Raw genomic sequence first — 17523 nt, 5'->3', positions numbered from 1 at the left:
CAGGGGAGCAGGAGACCTGAACTCCTCTCTGAGATATTGTACTGCCCTATAAATTGGTCAAAATGCAAACACCATTTGGGTTGGTCTTTCACAGTCCAATCCACTTGCTGTGTAGCTTGGAAGAATTTGGTAACACGTGCCTCTGAGCATATGGTGAGTGGTGGCAACACCTGCAATCAGCCCAAAGAATAGAAAGAAGACATGTGCTGTGCTGATCTTGTTTTAGCAGGGAGAAAGCAACATTATTAAGACACTTTGAATATGTCTGATTTCCTTTGCAATTTTAGTGAAGTTTCCTATAGGAAATCATTTTCTTTTGTTTCTGTTTCTGTGAATATGTGCAGTACAGCAACTCTTTGCAAAATTTATACTAAAAGAACTCCAAACATAATTGTGGAATAATGGCACTGACTTCTGCAAAATAGTCTCCAGTGGACCTCAGGAGTGTCTCAATTTGCGCAAGATAAAACAGTGGGAGGTGAAATATATTCTAGCAAAATGCTAGGTGTGCTCTATGTTTTTAATTGACTGTGCCCACCTTGCCTTAAATGAAGTGGTTTATTATTATTACTATTATTATTATTATTATTATTATTATTATTATTATTATTATCTTTATTTATACCCCGCCATTTTTCCAAAACTGGAACTCATGGCGGCTTCCAGATAAAAAATTCATATAATTAAAAACATACAAAGTCTACATTAAAATAAGATTAAACATAGCAGGCTGAAAACAAGCATCCTCTTTTTTCCAACAGCTAGAGTCATTGCTGAAGTAGCAACATATTGTGATCAGACTGATTTTTCATCAAACTGCAGGTCCAGATTCCACTGTTAATGCACCCAAAATAGAACTAGAACATAATCTCCAATTTGAAACACAAAAGGCTGTCTTCACCATCATATGACACTGATTTGAAATTAATAAAAATTAATAAAATTAATAAAAATAAATTTGACACAGATTTCTGGGATGAATAATGAGGGAAATAAAATTTTCTAGTGTAGATTCTCTAGAAACATTAATAACACAGGAAAGAAGCAAGTAAGAAGAACACCAGCAAACATATAAAAATATAATTCTCTATCTTTGGAGATGGCAGGTGTTGCCACCACTCACCATATGCTCAGAGGCACATGTTACCAAATTCTTCCAAGCTACACAGCAAGTGGATTGGACTGTGAAAGACCAACCGAAATGGTGTTTGCATTTTGACCAATTTGTAGGGCAGTAGAATATTTCAGAGAGGAGGTCAGGTCTCCTGCTCCCCTGGTGCATTCACTATAGCTGCCCAATTCCCCTGCTTTTTAAAGTTTGATAGAATAGCTGTGGGCTATAGGTCCATTCTTAAACCGCAAGGTTTTTTGCCTATTAGTGAATATTCTATAGGGGGAAGTACCACGAAAAATTGCCCTAGATGCTCTAAGGGCTCTTACAGGTGTGTACAGGGGCAACTGGTCTTTAAGGTGACCCGGCCCAGGGCTTTACATGTTAGATCTTGAACATGGCCTGGCAGATGGTCGGCAGTCAGTGCACTTCTCTCAGCACAGGTGTAATATGCATGCATCCAGGTGCTCTATTCAGTAAACTGGCAGCAGCATTCTGCACCAGCTGCAGCTTCCAGACCAATTCCAACGGTAGCCCCATATACAGCATAATATAGTAGTCCAGTATATCACGTCTTTTTGTTGGAAAAGATGTGATGTAAAGGGAACTGACTTACATATGTGGTGAGACTGCCCACATGTACATACACTACTGAGCAGTGTATTATTGTTTGACTGATTTGTATAAGATTTCTCACCCACTTTTCACCACACGGTCTCAAGGTGGCTTACAATATAGAGTAATAAAAAACAAGTAAAATTATTACAGTTGTACAACTTATTACAAATTATTCAGACAGGTATAACTATCTGGACACCCCAGAGGTCTTGCTGCTGGGATGCAGGCAGGATCTGATCAGACATATTATGGACTAAGCATCTTATTCAGCTTAGGTTGGTGGGTTCTAAGCTTTCTATTGCTAAAATATGGAAAGTACCTGAGGCTAAGAATATGTTACCCTGGTCTGGGGCTGTGATAAAGTAACCTGTTCTATATCGTCAAGGGAAGATAATATACACTGATTTATATTGTAATAAATTACTATGTCTGTGGTGGTGGGGCGGAGAACAGGTTTATAGATTTGAAAAGGCATTTGTAGATGTGTGTTGGGGGGCAGGACTTATATGTTGTAATGATTATCTGATTTCTGTTTTATTGACAGTATCTTTTTCATTGTATAATAAAAACTCTTCAACTCTTTTGTACTGGTCTCTGACTGTAAGAATAAATTCATTCATTCATTCATTCACTCTTCAACTCTCTCTAGATCTCTTTCCTTACCACACATAGCTAAAGGCCTTAGCACACCAGAGTCACTACTGAAATTGCATAATTAATCAATTATATTTAATAATAACAATCTGACGCACTGCCTCCAAGGTTCATTCAAAACCTGGCAAATGAGCCCTGGGTAGGAACTCTGCAGCTTGCTTGCTCTTATTAAAGTTTGGACAAAATCTCTATGGATCTTGATGGTTTAAATGTCTTGTGTTTTAATCTGTTTTTAAGCTTCTGTTGTTAAAATCTGTGTTTTAATATGTACATGCAGCCAGAGGCCAATGAGGATAAAATGTTATTAATAGATATTATTTTTAACAGTATTAATACCAACTCCCTTTTCGAAAGAAAACCAGGATTTAACACATTCGTATCTTTGAACATGGGACTGTGTGCCTCAAACTAATTCTAATGTCTTTGTAGCCATTGTTTTGCAAAAAGGTTCAAACACAGCACCACTTGGCCTAATAGCTGTTGTCTGACTACCCAGTTAATGGAATGGCTGTTGTGGCACCACAGAATGTGCACAAAAATTCTAGCTGCTGAGGGGAAAGCATTAGCTCCATCAAATGTTGATGCTGAGGCTTCTGTGATGGACAATAAAGGTTGATTTGTCTGGGGAGGGGACTTGTGATATAGCAAAGAGGAGGGATTGTGTGGTATTAGAAGGGGGCTGGGGAGACAGGAGGCTTGGGAGGTGGGGTAGGTGAGAAGCTGGGGAATGAAGGAAAACATAGATTGAAAGTGGACAGAGGGTAAATCAAGGTCTACTGAGAGACTGCTAGATAGATTTCAGTAGGGTTCCCTCCACACTGTCAGTATTTTGTAGGAGGGATTGAAGCACATACCAGAACTTTAGGTTTGCAGAGTTAAAGTGGATAAAATCACTCTGTCATTCTAGAACAACAAATCCACCCTGCAAGCAAGTCAGGATGAATGCAGGAATCAGGATGAATGCTCATTGCCATATAACCATTCTATAAACAAATCACAATGAATGCTCAGTAAAGACCAGACATAGTCTAATCACTACATAAGCCTTATAAAAGCAACTCAGGATGAATGCTGAATAAACAGAACATGTAGAGAAGCCCCAAATCAGCAACAGTGGGAAAGGACTATTGCCTTCACACCCTGCTTGTGGATTCCCTTGATGTATCTGGTTGGCCACTATAGGAATCAGCATGTGGGACTAGATGGGCCTTTGATCTGATCCAACAGGGCTGGTCATGTTCTTAACTGAATGTCTATATAGAACCTTCATGTTCCAAGTTAATAGGCTACTGAATAACCAGCCACTGTGGGGCAAACAGTGGGAGGGGACTATTGTCATTATGCCCTGTTTGTGGGCTTCCTAGAGGCATTTGGCTGGAGTAGGTGGACTGTTGGTCGGATCCTGTAGGGCTATTCTTATATATTTGTGTAGGTGCTGTTGGCCAACAAGAAATCACAGCGGCATTAAGCTAGAGTGGGATCAACATTTTTTTGTGCCATGTCTTTCCTTCCTCCTTAACCTTGAATGGCTGAGACCTGATTCTAAGATCAAGAATCCTCCCCAGAGTATGTGAGCTACAAGAGCTGTTATTTCCTGCTGTCTAGAAATGTTTGTTGTCATTGAAGAGAATGTAATGCTGGCAAGAGGTGCCCCCCAAAGCTCAGAATGTGATGGAAAGCAGGTCTTTTTATAACAAATCCAGAAGCATAACACAGGGTGTAGCTTAGTTGCAGGTTTTTTGTTTTTGTATTTTAAGCAAACAAAGGTGAAAATTAAAAGAAGAAGACTTGGAATGATTTTTGGCAATTTGTCATAAGCCAGACTGGTCTGGGGAGATGTCCTTCTGATACCATTATGGTCCAACTCCACCAAAAAGTTGCAAGGGAAATAGATTTCTTCGCCCTCTGCTCTTGTCATTTGTGCTTGGTTATTAATGAAATCATAATCTGCTATTTGTAATTCATGATTTGAATAATTAAACAACTTGGGTTCCCTAAGCATAAAGAACACATTACTGCTGTGTGACTGTTTGCCTAAATATTAAAATTAGGACCTACAAAGCTGCAAATCACATATTGTTAAGTCATTAACATGCTGAAAATCAAAAGAATTAGGTAGAATCAATTCAACTCAAGCAATGTTCTCAAAGGGCAATGATGCAAATGCAATGATTTGTCACATGAAGAAAATTATTGAACTGGATTTGCTACATTTGAAAAGTAGAATATTATTTGGTCTCCCAGATCTGCTTAAATGTGACAGCCATCCCACTCCTAACCATATTACTTAGAAATCAGTCCCAGTTAATGTGGGTCAGGCTTACTGTCCAGCAAAAGCCCGGCCATAACTAAGGCTGCAGTCCTCTATATATTTACCTGGGAGTATCTCATTGATCTCAGTGGGGTTTACTTCTGAGCAGACATGTGCAGGACTGCATGCTAAAGTTAGTCATGCTTTAAAAAAATACCATTGGAAAACCGACAGAACTGAATTTTCTTGAAACCAAATTGTCCCATTGGTTTCAATGGGTTAAGCACAACTAAGAGTAGCTGGATTGTGGCCAAAATGATTAGGGCCAAGGTCTTCATAAGCTTCGATCCTAGTACCAAAATGTCTGTACTTAAGGCAGAGTTCAATAGGACTGATTTAGCAATACTCCCCAAAGGCTAGAGGAGACTAGGTTCACAGATCAGTTTCTTAATCACGTTATGCCTTTAGTTCAATCAAGAACCTTTTTTCAAGTCAAAGGTTTGTAGACAACTTTCCAGGAGGTACATCTCAGGGGTGGTCATGGCCAGACGTAAATGTGAGCAGAGCAAGAATGGAAAGATATGTCAGTTTCTGCTCTCTCAGTGTCTCATTGTTCCAATCCACCCTGCAAGCAAATCAGGATGAATGTATGAAAATGCTCCAGCATTTTAGTGCAAATGTCTACTAATAAACACATTTTTGTGGGCAGTTTTGACTGTTGTACATATTTTTGCAAGCCATTTTCATCTTATAATGCATTTTTGTATGTTATTTTCACTCTAACATATGCATTTTTGTAAACTTTGGTTGGTTGGCAAAGTGCACTGCAAAATTCAAATGACTGCAAATTTTGAAGGATGGCTGTGTCTCATATTGTTTCCCCCCAAGTGTGAATTTGATAGATTCGGCTGGAAATGTGAATAGAACTATTCACCCATCCCTAATCCAGAGGCAAAAATGAAAGGAGCAATGAATGTGACCTTTGTACAGTGGGCTACATTCCAGCCACACACATCAGAGGTTTCTACACACACATACACACACATGCCCCCATCTCTCCATCCACCCAGGCAAGAAAAAGGAGTTATCTCAGTTTAAAGACACAGATCAGCTAGGCCAAAGCATTCAAGGATGGTGAAGAGCAGGGCTTGCAAAGGGGTCTGGCCGTGTGAGAGTCCTCCTGAAGGCCGGTTAGAGAGACATGAAGGGCCAGAATCAGTGTCCAGGCCTGAAGTTCTCTAACCCCAATACCATATAAATGTTCCAAACCACTGGTAGTCATGATATAAAACGATTATTAGTCATGGTGGTGTATGTTTATTTTTGCAATTTCATTAAGAAGAAGAAAAAGGAAAAAAGAAGATTGAGGAAAAGAGAAAAAAATCAGCTCAGATTAATGAAACTTTTAAACATCTATACATCCATTTTAATGTACACATATAGATCAATATATGCTGTCCAAATGTCCAAATATGTATCCAGATGAAGTTGGTGTTTACAGAAAGTACGCTCAAATGTAGCATGGGTGTTTAGGTCATCAAACCATTGTGTAACAGTCAGTGGGTATTTGTCCTTCCAGGCTCGCAGTATGAGTCTCCTAGTGACCATTAGGACACATTGTTGCTGAATATCAGTTGCTGGGGAACAACAATGGAACTGAGCTATTGTCCTCATGTTCCACTGGTGAGCTTCCCAGAGGCATCTAGTTAGCCACTGTGGGATATAGGATGCTGGACTAGACTCCAGTTTGATCCAGTAGGGCTCCTCTTTGTTCTCACAGCAATCAAACATTCAGAAATCAAGCAAAGTGCATGCATGTGTAACCTGCACTGACAAGATGAGCAGGTCTGGCTAAGTGCTGGGAAGTTATATTTTCAAAAATGGGGGATCAGCTGTTGGGTTTCTTTGTCCCAGCAGTCCTAGGTGCACCCTGAAACCTGCATGTGTTTGATGTGTTGAAAGAACACACAGAGGGGTTGTGGGGCTATGTGCTTGAACTCCATCCACTGTCATGTTCCTTTGAAATCTGCATGTTCAACAGACACCAGAAGGAGTTCAGTAGAGATAACCATGGCTCAAGCACCATCATGTGATGAGGGACTTTGTCCAATCAGGGCCACTCCTCACATGGAGCAACTCTACCCATATACACCTGTACTGGTACAGCCTCATGTCCCTGGGAAGGGCAGAACTAGTGGCTTTGTTTAGACCCCTCTAAGACTGTGGGTGCTTCCATATGGCCTGTTTATTGAGCATTCTATCTGATTTGTTTGCAGGGAGGTTAAGCAATGTTGGTTATTCGTTGGTCATTCATTCTGATTTGTTTCCAGGGAGGTTAGATGATGCTGTGTTAAGCAAGTGCTATCCCACACTTTCCAGTGCATTTTCCCTTCACTTTACTTTTTGCAAACAGTCAGATCTTTTTGTGGAAGCAGGTTAGTTGCGCAAGAGCACTTTGCTTAATATTCAGCCTGATGAAGTTCTCTGAAGAATTCAAAAGCTTGCTGACTATCTTGTGAAATTTAAATATTAGACAGGCGCCATCTCTGTTATCTTTTCGGCACCTATTGAAGACCTTCCTCTTTCAACAAGCTTTTTAAGTTGAGACCTTATCCCAGTCTGGATCTGTGTTGGAATTGCTTTTTAATATGTTTTAAAACCTTTTTTTTAATGTTTTAACCTTTTTTTAAAAAAAGATGTCTTGAAAGCTTTTTTAAAAATGTTTTTAAAGATGTTTTGCTTTACTATATTTTAAAGTCTGTTTTTATGATGTTTTAAAGTGATTTTAGTGCTTTTGTTTGCTGCCCTGGGCTCCTGCTGGGAGGAAGGGCGGGATATAAATCAAATAATAAATAAATAAATAAATTTTTGGTTATGTCTGTTGCCTGGCTATTGGTTTTATAATTGTTCTATGGTAAAGAGACAACAGCGGAACTTTAGAGTACCTTGTAAACAAGCTCTTAAAGGCCACATTTCCTCTTTCTCTTCTCGGAAATGTAGAGGCTAGGTGAAAGAACCCAGAATAAATATTTCTATCTGATATGGCACAATGACTTGAACAAGCTGTTCTTTTCTTTTCTTTTTCCAGGGTGACTGATTAAAAGAGCTGACAAGGTTGATCTGCCTCAAAAATTGGAGATCCTGTTCTCCTTTCCTGTGAACAAGTCCTGACAATATAGATGAGTGAGATGTTTTTTTTGGGGGGGGAATTACAAGCATGACATTCAGACACCTTTGGAAGAAAAACAGTCTCCAGCTTGAAGGATGGTGGTTTGAGGTTAATTATGCTGGATCCTCTGGACATCAGGGTTTTTGGTTTTTGTAAGGATTAGATTTGTTACAGAGTTGTCTTACCACACCTGGATAACTCTGAGAGTCTCAGGAGCTGTGTTACTGCATAGAGTATTGATTACATTTCTGTCTTGCCTACCTTCAGTTGAACTCAAGGCAACATACAGGATCCATGGTCTCATAAGAAGATAAGAACATAAGAAGAGCCTGCTGGATCAGGCCAGTGGCCCATCCAGTCCAGCATCCTGTTCTCACAGTGGCCAACCAGGTGCCTGGGAGAAGCCCGCAAGCAGGACCCGAGTGCAAGAACACTGTCCCCTCCTGGGGCTTCCGGAAACTGGTTTTCAGAAGCATGCTGCCTCTGACTAGGGTGGCACAGCACAGCCATCATGGCTAGTAGCCATTGATAGCCCTGTCCTCCATGAATTTGTCTAATCTTCTTTTAAAGCCATCCAAGCTGGTGGCCATTACTGCATCTTGTGGGAGCAAATTCCATAGTTTAACTATACGCTGAGTAAAGAAGTACTTCCTTTTGTCTGTCCTGAATCTTCCAACATTCAGCTTCTTTGAATGTCCCCGAGTTCTAGTATTATGAGAGAGGGAGAAGAACTTTTCTCTATCCACTTTCTCAATGCCATGCATAATTTTATACACTTCTATCATGTCTCCTCTGACCCGCCTTTTCTCTAAACTAAAAAGCCCCAAATGCTGCAGCCTTTCCTCGTAAGGGAGTCGCTCCATCCCCTTGATCATTCTGGTTGCCCTCTTCTGAACCTTTTCCAACTCTATAATATCCTTTTTGAGATGAGGAGACCAGAACTGTACACAGTATTCCAAATGTGGCCGCACCATAGATTTATACAACGGCATTATGATATCGGCTGTTTTATTTTCAATACCTTTCCTAATTATCCCTAGCATGGAATTTGCCTTTTTCACAGCTGCCGCACACTGGGTCGACATTTTCATTGTGCTGTCCACTACAACCCCGAGGTCTCTCTCCTGGTCGGTCACCGCCAGTTCAGACCCCATGAGTGTATATGTGAAATTCAGATTTTTTGCTCCAATATGCATAATTTTACACTTGTTTATATTGAATTGCATTTGCCATTTTCCCGCCCATTCACTCAGTTTGGAGAGGTCTTTTTGGAGCTCTTCGCAATCCCTTTTTGTTTTAACAACCCTGAACAATTTAGTGTCGTCAGCAAACTTGGCCACTTCACTGCTCACTCCTAATTCTAGGTCATTAAGGAACAAGTTGAAAAGTACAGGTCCCAATACCGATCCTTGAGGGACTCCACTTTCTACAGCCCTCCATTGGGAGAACTGTCCGTTTATTCCTACTGTCTGCTTTCTGCTTCTTAACCAATTCCTTATCCACAAGAGGACCCCACAAGAGGACCCCACAAGAGGTCTCCCATCCAGGCATCGACCTGACCCACACTTGCTTGGCTTCCCTAAGTTTGCTGGGTCATCTACCTCCAGAGCAAGGATTGTATCTAATGTAGTGCAAAGTTAAAACCACTTAGGGGTATACTTGTTATGCTAGCAAAATGTTTTTTGCCAGTGGAATGTTGTTATGCAAGGGAATGCATGAACAGGTGGCTGTTCACTAGAGCAATTGTTGCATTGGATTCTCTGTTGTGCAACATTAAAACTCACCTACCCACTAGCACAAGAACCCTTGCACTAGTGGGCAGAGAATGCTGGATACAGGCCCCAACGCTGTAATTTTAGCTTATTTCATAAGCTAACGTGGGAAAACCTATTGAAGGATGTGATGTACATCAAATAAATACATACATAATATATACCAACCTTCCTCCAACCTGCTGTCCTCCAGATGCTTTGGACTCCATTTCCTATCATCCCTAAACCATCCATGCTGGATCCATCCATTCCTGATCCATCCATCCATACATGCATGCATGCATGCTGCATGGACCTGATGGAACTTGGAGTCCAACAACATCTGGAGGGCACAAGGCAGAGAAGGCTGATGTATTATATACTAATAGTGACCTCACTTCTCTTATCTAGCCAAAAATTGCACTGTCCACTAGGATTGGGGAGAGAAATTCACATTTAAAGATGAACCTAGTTAATCCACACTTTCTGAAACAATACAAGAACTGAAACATAGCTGTCCTTCAAAATTTGCAATTCTCCGAATCTTGCAATGCAGTTCTCCAGCCATGTAAAGCGTACAAAATAGTATATTGTCATGTAAGGTGTGCATGAAAATGCCAATATTAGTAAAGATATTGCATTGTATTAGGGGAAAGAGCTCTGTAAAACTGTGTACATTAGGCAAAATTGCACACAAGCATGTGTTTATTAGGAGAAATTTGCACTACAATGCTGATGAATTTTTGTGAGGATTTTTTTTTAAAAAAAAGGAATTGCAAACTGATATTTTTAATGTGAAGAACGGAATGTAAGATTAGGAAAAATGAACCCCAAACTGGCAGGTTCACCCACCCCTACCATCCATGCACAAGAGGGGAGATAGCAGCAGTCTTCGGTTTACAGAAGTACAAATATATAGAGATAGAAAAAAATTGAGGAGGGGGAGGGAATTCCAGAACAGTCTAAAGGGAACTGAGTATGCTCAGAGTCTATGGATGCTGACAAATCAGTTCAGAAACCAACACAGGTGATTATCTGGCATTTAGTCATTCTCTCCCAGACCTCATTTACAGGTGTTTCTTCCTAGTCTCTTGTTAGGTCCCTTTAAACCAATTGCTTCAAATTGCTGCAGTGCTCTTTGCATTGAGTCAAAGGGGAGTGGAAAGAGGACAAGGAAATCACTGCCAACAGACTCCCAACGCTTAGAGACACAAGTAGAAGGCAAGGAGGGTGAGGAGGGATTGCAGACTCTGTCAGTTCTCAAGAGCATTGGCCACAGCTCTCAGTCAGAGTTTCAGAGGTAACATCTGTCTAGTCTTCTTAAAATTCATTCTTGCTGCCATAAACAGGGAAAAAACCCAAAGGGGTGAGAGCCAGATTTTCCAACTTTTTGCGCAGATAAGGGGAGATGCTGCTGGTGGATGGTTTCTCTGATCAGATGGTGGATACATACCCTGTCCTGGATGGGGTTACACTCCCCCTAAAGGACCGGGTTCGTAGCTTGGGAGTCATCTTAGACTCTTCCCTATCACTTGAGGCTCAAGTAGCCTCGGTGGCACGGAATGCGTTCTACCAACTTCGGTTGGTAGCCCAGCTACGTCCCTATCTGAGTCAGGAGGACCTTACATCGGTGGTACATGCTCTGGTAACCTCGCGTTTGGATTACTGCAATGAGCTCTACGTTGGGCTGCCTTTGAAGACAGCTCAGAAGCTGCAGCTAGTGCAAAATGCGGCCACCAGATTGCTGACAAGGGCCAAGCGGTCCGAGCATGTAACACCTGTTCTGGCACGCTTGCACTGGCTACCAATATGCTTCCGGGCCAGATTCAAAGTGTTGGTATTAACCTATAAAGCCTTATATGGCACGGGACCATGCTATCTGTCGGAACGCCTCTCCCGCTACGAACCCGCCCATTCACTACGTTCTGCTACAAAGGCCCTCCTCCGGGTTCCGACTCATAGGGAGGCCCGGAGGGTGATGACAAGATCTAGGGCCTTCTCAGTGGTGGCCCCCGAACTGTGGAACAGTCTTCCCGAGGAGGTGCGCCTGGCACCGACACTGTTGTCCTTTCAGCGCCAGGTTAAAACCTTCCTCTTTCCCAATGCATTTTTAACTTAAGTTATTGATTTCTTTTTGTTGTAACTGATTTTTGATTGTTTACTGTTATATGTTATATGTTTTTATTGTATTATATGTGTATTTTACTATATTCTCTGTTGTTCACTGCCCAGAGAGCTTTTGCTAGTCGGGAAGTATATAAGTGTAATAAATAATAATAATAATAATAATAATAATTTGGGTAATCATTTTCTCACTGACCAAAAAGCAAAGGAGTGGGGCAATTCTTTCACTGTATCCTTCCTGTGCATATATCAAAAGCTGCTTCATGGAGCCCACTAGTTCAAATGAATAGTGGTTGTGAGAGAGGGAAAAGTTACAGTGTGAGAGGGCTGTTTTCTTTTTGCCCTGCTTGTTGGCTTCCTTGAGACATCTAATTGGCCACTAAGGGGAAACAGAATTCTGGACTAGATAGGACATTGTTCTGGGCCAGCAGGACACTTTTGATGTCTTTATAAGCCATAACAGCTGATTTGAACCTCCACCTTCAGGGGCAATGTATCTTTGGATACCAGCTGCTAAGGGACAAGCAAGAGGTCTGGGTCACTGGTTTTATTCCCTACTTGTGGGCTTCCTAGAGGCATTCTATGGACCACTTAGGGAAATGGGATCCTGGTTGAAAAGCAGGTCTGATCCAGCAGGAGGCATTCTTATGTTCTTAATCCCCAGATCTGCATGTTGATTCAGGGGTTGTTTTCTTTGCTCTACTTCTGCTACTGCTCACAGATAAATGTGTTTTTTGTTGGGGTGTATAAACCAGCTTCATCCCAAAAAATCTGGATTAAATGATTTATAGACTGTACTGCCTGTATCATCTCCTGCAGAGATACAGGCACAGCATAATTGAGGAGTGGGTGTTTGCACCAAAAAAATTTACAAAGCAGAGATTGCCCTAAACCCAGAACTATGAGTCTTGATCAATGTTTCTCTTAGCCTGAGAACCACAACTATTCTTGTTTTTCATGGTGATGTCTAATCCTGTTTGGAATCCTATTAAACCTTGATAGTAAGTTTTGCTTGCTTTTTAAAAAGTGGATCCTTAAAATACTAATGAATGTCAGATTTTGGAACAGAGCTTTCCCCCACTTTCTCTGTAAGAAAGATCTTCTTTTGTTTATTTATGTTATTTAAGCAGCAGTAAAAATGCTAACTTCATTTGTAGTAGAGCAGACAGTAGATGCTGGTGGCTCTGATGTCAGTGGGGCAATGAATCCTCTCCAGGCTCTAGTCCAAACTTTCAAGGACCTGTCCAAGTTACAGGTTCTTGAAAGTTTGGACTAAAACCCAGAGCACACCTTGGACTTGCTGCCCCACTGACATCAGAGCCACCAGCCTTCACTGAGAGCCCAGATCTTACCAGTGTAGTAGAGAATTAAGCGAATGAGCTAGGAAGCCATTGGTGTAGATCTCACCGGAGCCAGGGATTTGTCGCATGCCCTTAGTGAGTCATTCTCTATCAACTGCCCTCAGCTGTAATCTGCAAGATGGGACTGATAATGGTTCTGACCTACACTCTGGATATTTGGCTATTTAAGCATCACAGCTAGCTTGAGGTGGGAGATGGAGAGGAACTGGAAAAGCTGGAAACACTCCACCAATGATGTTATTCAGAATCCTACTCCTGTAGCTACAAAGGCAGGAAGTGGTAGCATGGTGTTATATCATGGTTGTTATCATCATCTTCATCATCATTTATTCACATAGTGCCATCAGATGCACATGGCACTGTACATAAAACAATAAAAACAAGTTCCTGCCCCAAAAGGCACACAATCGAAATAAAATAAAATGAGGACAACAAAGGAAGGGAGGGGAAACAAGGAGAGGACAAAGTGAGGACAAAGCAATGGTGTTATACTGCTATCTCTGAGCACCTGTGTATCTGCCTGCACATCCTTGGCATCAGTGGAGGTGGAACTTCATCAAGATCCTCCTCAGACACTGGCCTCTGGTTGAGTCTCTGCTCCCTCCTCCTTGAGAAGAGGCATGAGTGGTGGCAGCGGCTCAGGCGATGAGGGAGGGCTGCAGGGAGGGGGAAAGGGTGGCTCATTGTCAGAGAGCATTTCTTCAGTTAAACTTGAACTATAGGGGTGGAGCTGTCACTGTCAAAAGTGCTGAAGCCTTCTCTTGTTTCAGTCCCCTCCTGCTGCAAACCACTGGGCCCTCCCCAGGATCCCAGACTAACTCCTCCTCCTCATGATCACTCCAGGAATGTCCCATGGGGCCCATGACAATGGCTGTGTTGCAGTTCTCATATTGTTTCAGAAAGTGTGAATTTGACAGATTTGGCTTTAAATGCAAACTGAATTGAACTTCTCCCTCATGCTTAATTGTGAGTACTCCCTTGTGAGAACAGGGAGCTCCAGGTTGAGGACTGTGTAATTGTGCCCCATATTTTAGCATGAACTTAAATTGGGGAGATAGCAAAAGTGAAGAGTGCAGAGGCTACCTATAAATATAAGCTTGTGGGTGGGTGGGGTTGGTTATCTCTGTTGTATTTGGAATCTGCTAGTAGTTGTTATGGCCCGCACATGTTAGTTGTTTCAGCTCATATTGATGTTTAAGAGGACGTCTTGTCTAATCATTGTTATCTGTGCTATTCTAAGATCTGGATTTTTTTTACTACATTTTTTATTTCTGATATTTTGGGGATTATGTAATGTATGTATTATTTTTATGATATATTCAGATGATTTGTATATCTCATTTCAATGAAGCGCTAAAGCAGCAACATATACCAATAAAAACCCTATCAGTTAAACAAAAATTACAGTTACAGGAACCAGCGATGGAGGTAACATGAGTGAAGAGGTATATTTTGAGTTGCTGGCAAAAGCAGGGCTGGTACCAGCTTGCAGTGGGCCCTTGGGCAGTGGTAGGACTGCCACCAGGGGCTTAAAGAGGCATGGGCGCACCACAGATTAGCATGCTATGCATGCACACCTGGGAGTTGTAGTCTAACAACATCTGGGGACCCAAGGTTGAAGAACAGGGAGATAAGGAACAAATCTCAACACGTTTTTGAATGAGAAGCCGCATCAAGGCTTGGAAAAAAAGCACAACCTTCCAAATTGGGAGAGGAGGTAGTCCAGTTTAAAGACTAAAGGCTGTATGCAATACTAGTCCTACACAGAGTAGACCCATTGAAATTAATGGGCATGGCTAACTTAGGTTCATTAATTTCAGTGGGTCTACTCTGAGTAGGACTTAGTTGAAAGCCACCCATGGAGTTGCATTCAACTAAGGTTTCCTCATAGCACCGTTTGGGGAAATGGGGAGTCTAACAATATACTGTAAATACAAGAAAGACAGAAGTTTGGTTCAGTTTTCATTTAAAGGCCAACCTTCCTAACTCACACTTTCCAAAACAATACGAAAACACAGCCATCTTTCAAAGTTCACACTTTTCAAATTTTGCACCGCATTTCTTCAGCCAATGTGTTACAAAAATGCATACATTGGAGTATTAGTGAAAATAACAAATTACATTACATCAGGGAAAAATTGCTTTGCAAAAGTGTGTATACGTTAAAACAAAATTCACACTACCATGCTGTTGAATTTTCATGAGGACTTCTTTTAAAAAAAATGAAAAATGTGGAGAACTGAACTTAAGAGTGGAAAAATGAGAAAATGAGTGAAACTAAAACTGACAGATTCTTCCATCCCGATATAAATATTTTTTTTCTTTCCATCTTCTTTGGAATTTTCCCCACTCCAGACAAGATGGCATATCCTTTGCCAGGACTGGTTTTAAAAGGCTTTGGGTGGGATATAGAAGGTCAGTGGAGAAAATGACTTCACATCAACGATCCTTGATGCAAAACTCTGCATGCACAGTTTTTATGTAGTGCTTTGTGATTTATTTATTGATTACATTTATATATCCCCTTCCACTAAGAAACTCAACATTCATGGTTCTCCCCTTTCTTCATTTTATCATCCCAACAACCCTGTGTGGTAGGTTAGGCTGAGTGACTGGCCCAAGGTCACTGAGTGAGCTTCATGGCTGGCTTGGGATTTGAACCCTGGTCTCCTGGGTCCTAGTCTGACACTCTAACCACTACACTGCAGTGTGTCTCAAGTCAACCACACTGATCTCACAAATTGTACCAAAGAGTGATCCAGATTCCAACCTGGCTCTTCTAATGCCTCATCAGGCTGCATCCCCTCCAACACCAATATATTTGAATTTTATTTCTTACATTTCATTTTTTTAAATCTTCAGTGCAAGTTCTTTCATGTATATGGTGTAGAAAACTAGGCCAGATTCCTGCTGTGGATCTTGACTTCTTCAGGACCAGAAACTTCGATTGGGTCTGTCTGTACTCTGAGTGGTAGAGCCTCATCTCCTTTCAGATGGTATCTCAGACCTTTAGGATTGTTGTAACCTCCAAACATCCCTTAAAAGGCATAGCCTTCTCCAAAGCAGCAGGAAAGGAAGGAGGAGAACTGCTGCATTAAAATTAATTAAGCAAATTATTAATTAATTAACTTATTTTCCATCCTCATGCATCCATCAGGCTCAGAGTGGCTTACAGAAATATGCACGTTTTTAAAAAACAAATAAAAATAATAAAAAATGGATTTCCCCTAATATATTCCACAAGTGCTCCCTAGATAGCCAGTACTCTGTGACACAACACATTGGCTCCCAATGCTATGGAGTGGATGGTAGGGTAACAGCAAGGAGAAGTCAGCCCATCAAAACACAGCAAGAGCAAAAATGACTAAGAGCTCATAACCAGCAAGCAAACCTGACCCAGCAGCCTGTAAAGGGAATCAGGGTGCTCTGGCCTATCAGGGTATAAAAGCCCATCCTTGCTGGAATGCATGGTCCCCCTAGAGTTTGCCCTGTTGGCAGGAACTTCTTGTTGCTGCTGCTTCTGTTATTTCCTGTCCTTCACCAGTAGGTCCCAGGGCTGATTACAGAAATTTAAAGTACAGTATTAATAAAAAGTGTAAACACATTACATTCACAGGAATACTGTGGGTCCTGAAAACATTTGTCTCAGGGGCTGAAGGCCAGGGTAAAGAGGTATATCTTTAACATTCGCCAAAAACTGTACATTGAATGTGCCACAGAGAGTGACTCCTGGCCTCAAAAACGCACACACACACACAAACACAGGCTGCTAGTTCATGCTCTATTGTGTATGTGAGTCATGACTAGAGATGGGGGGGAATTTGATTCAGTTCCCATTTAAAAGTGAAAATTCACACTTTTTGGAACAATATGTTTCTGAAACACAGATCTCCTTCAAAATTTGCACGTCTCTGAATTTTGCAGTGCAGTTCTCCAGCCAATTCACCTGTACAAACATGCATACCCTAGGGTAAAATGTGCATAAAGATGCATATGTGAATGAAAATATATGAATATATTAATGAAAATTCTTGAACGTCAAGAAGACTAAAGTAACGACAACAGAAGATTTATGTAACTTTAAAGTTGACAATGAGGAAATTGAACTTGTCAAGGATTATCAATACCTTGGCACAGTCATTGACCAAAATGGAGACAATAGTCAAGAAATCAGAAGAAGGCTAGGACTGGGGAGAGCAGCTATGAGAGAACTGAAAAGGTCCTCAAACGCAAAGATGTATCCCTGAACACTAAAGTCAGGATCATTCAGACCACGACATTCCCGATCTCTATGTATGGATGTGAAAGTTGGACAGTGAAAAAAGCGGATAAGAGAAAAATCCACTCATTTGAAAAGTGGTGTTGGAGGAGAGCTTTGCAGATACCATGGACTGCAAAAAAGACAAATAATTGGGTGTTAGAACAAATTAAACCAGAACTATCATTAGAAGCTAAAATGATGAAACTGAGGTTATCCTACTTTG

This window comes from Rhineura floridana, chromosome 14 (genome assembly GCF_030035675.1).
Source record: "Rhineura floridana isolate rRhiFlo1 chromosome 14, rRhiFlo1.hap2, whole genome shotgun sequence".
Taxonomy (NCBI): Eukaryota; Metazoa; Chordata; class Lepidosauria; order Squamata; family Rhineuridae; genus Rhineura; species Rhineura floridana.
The sequence above is the reverse complement of the archived record's forward strand: the minus strand, read 5'-3'. Positions refer to the sequence as shown.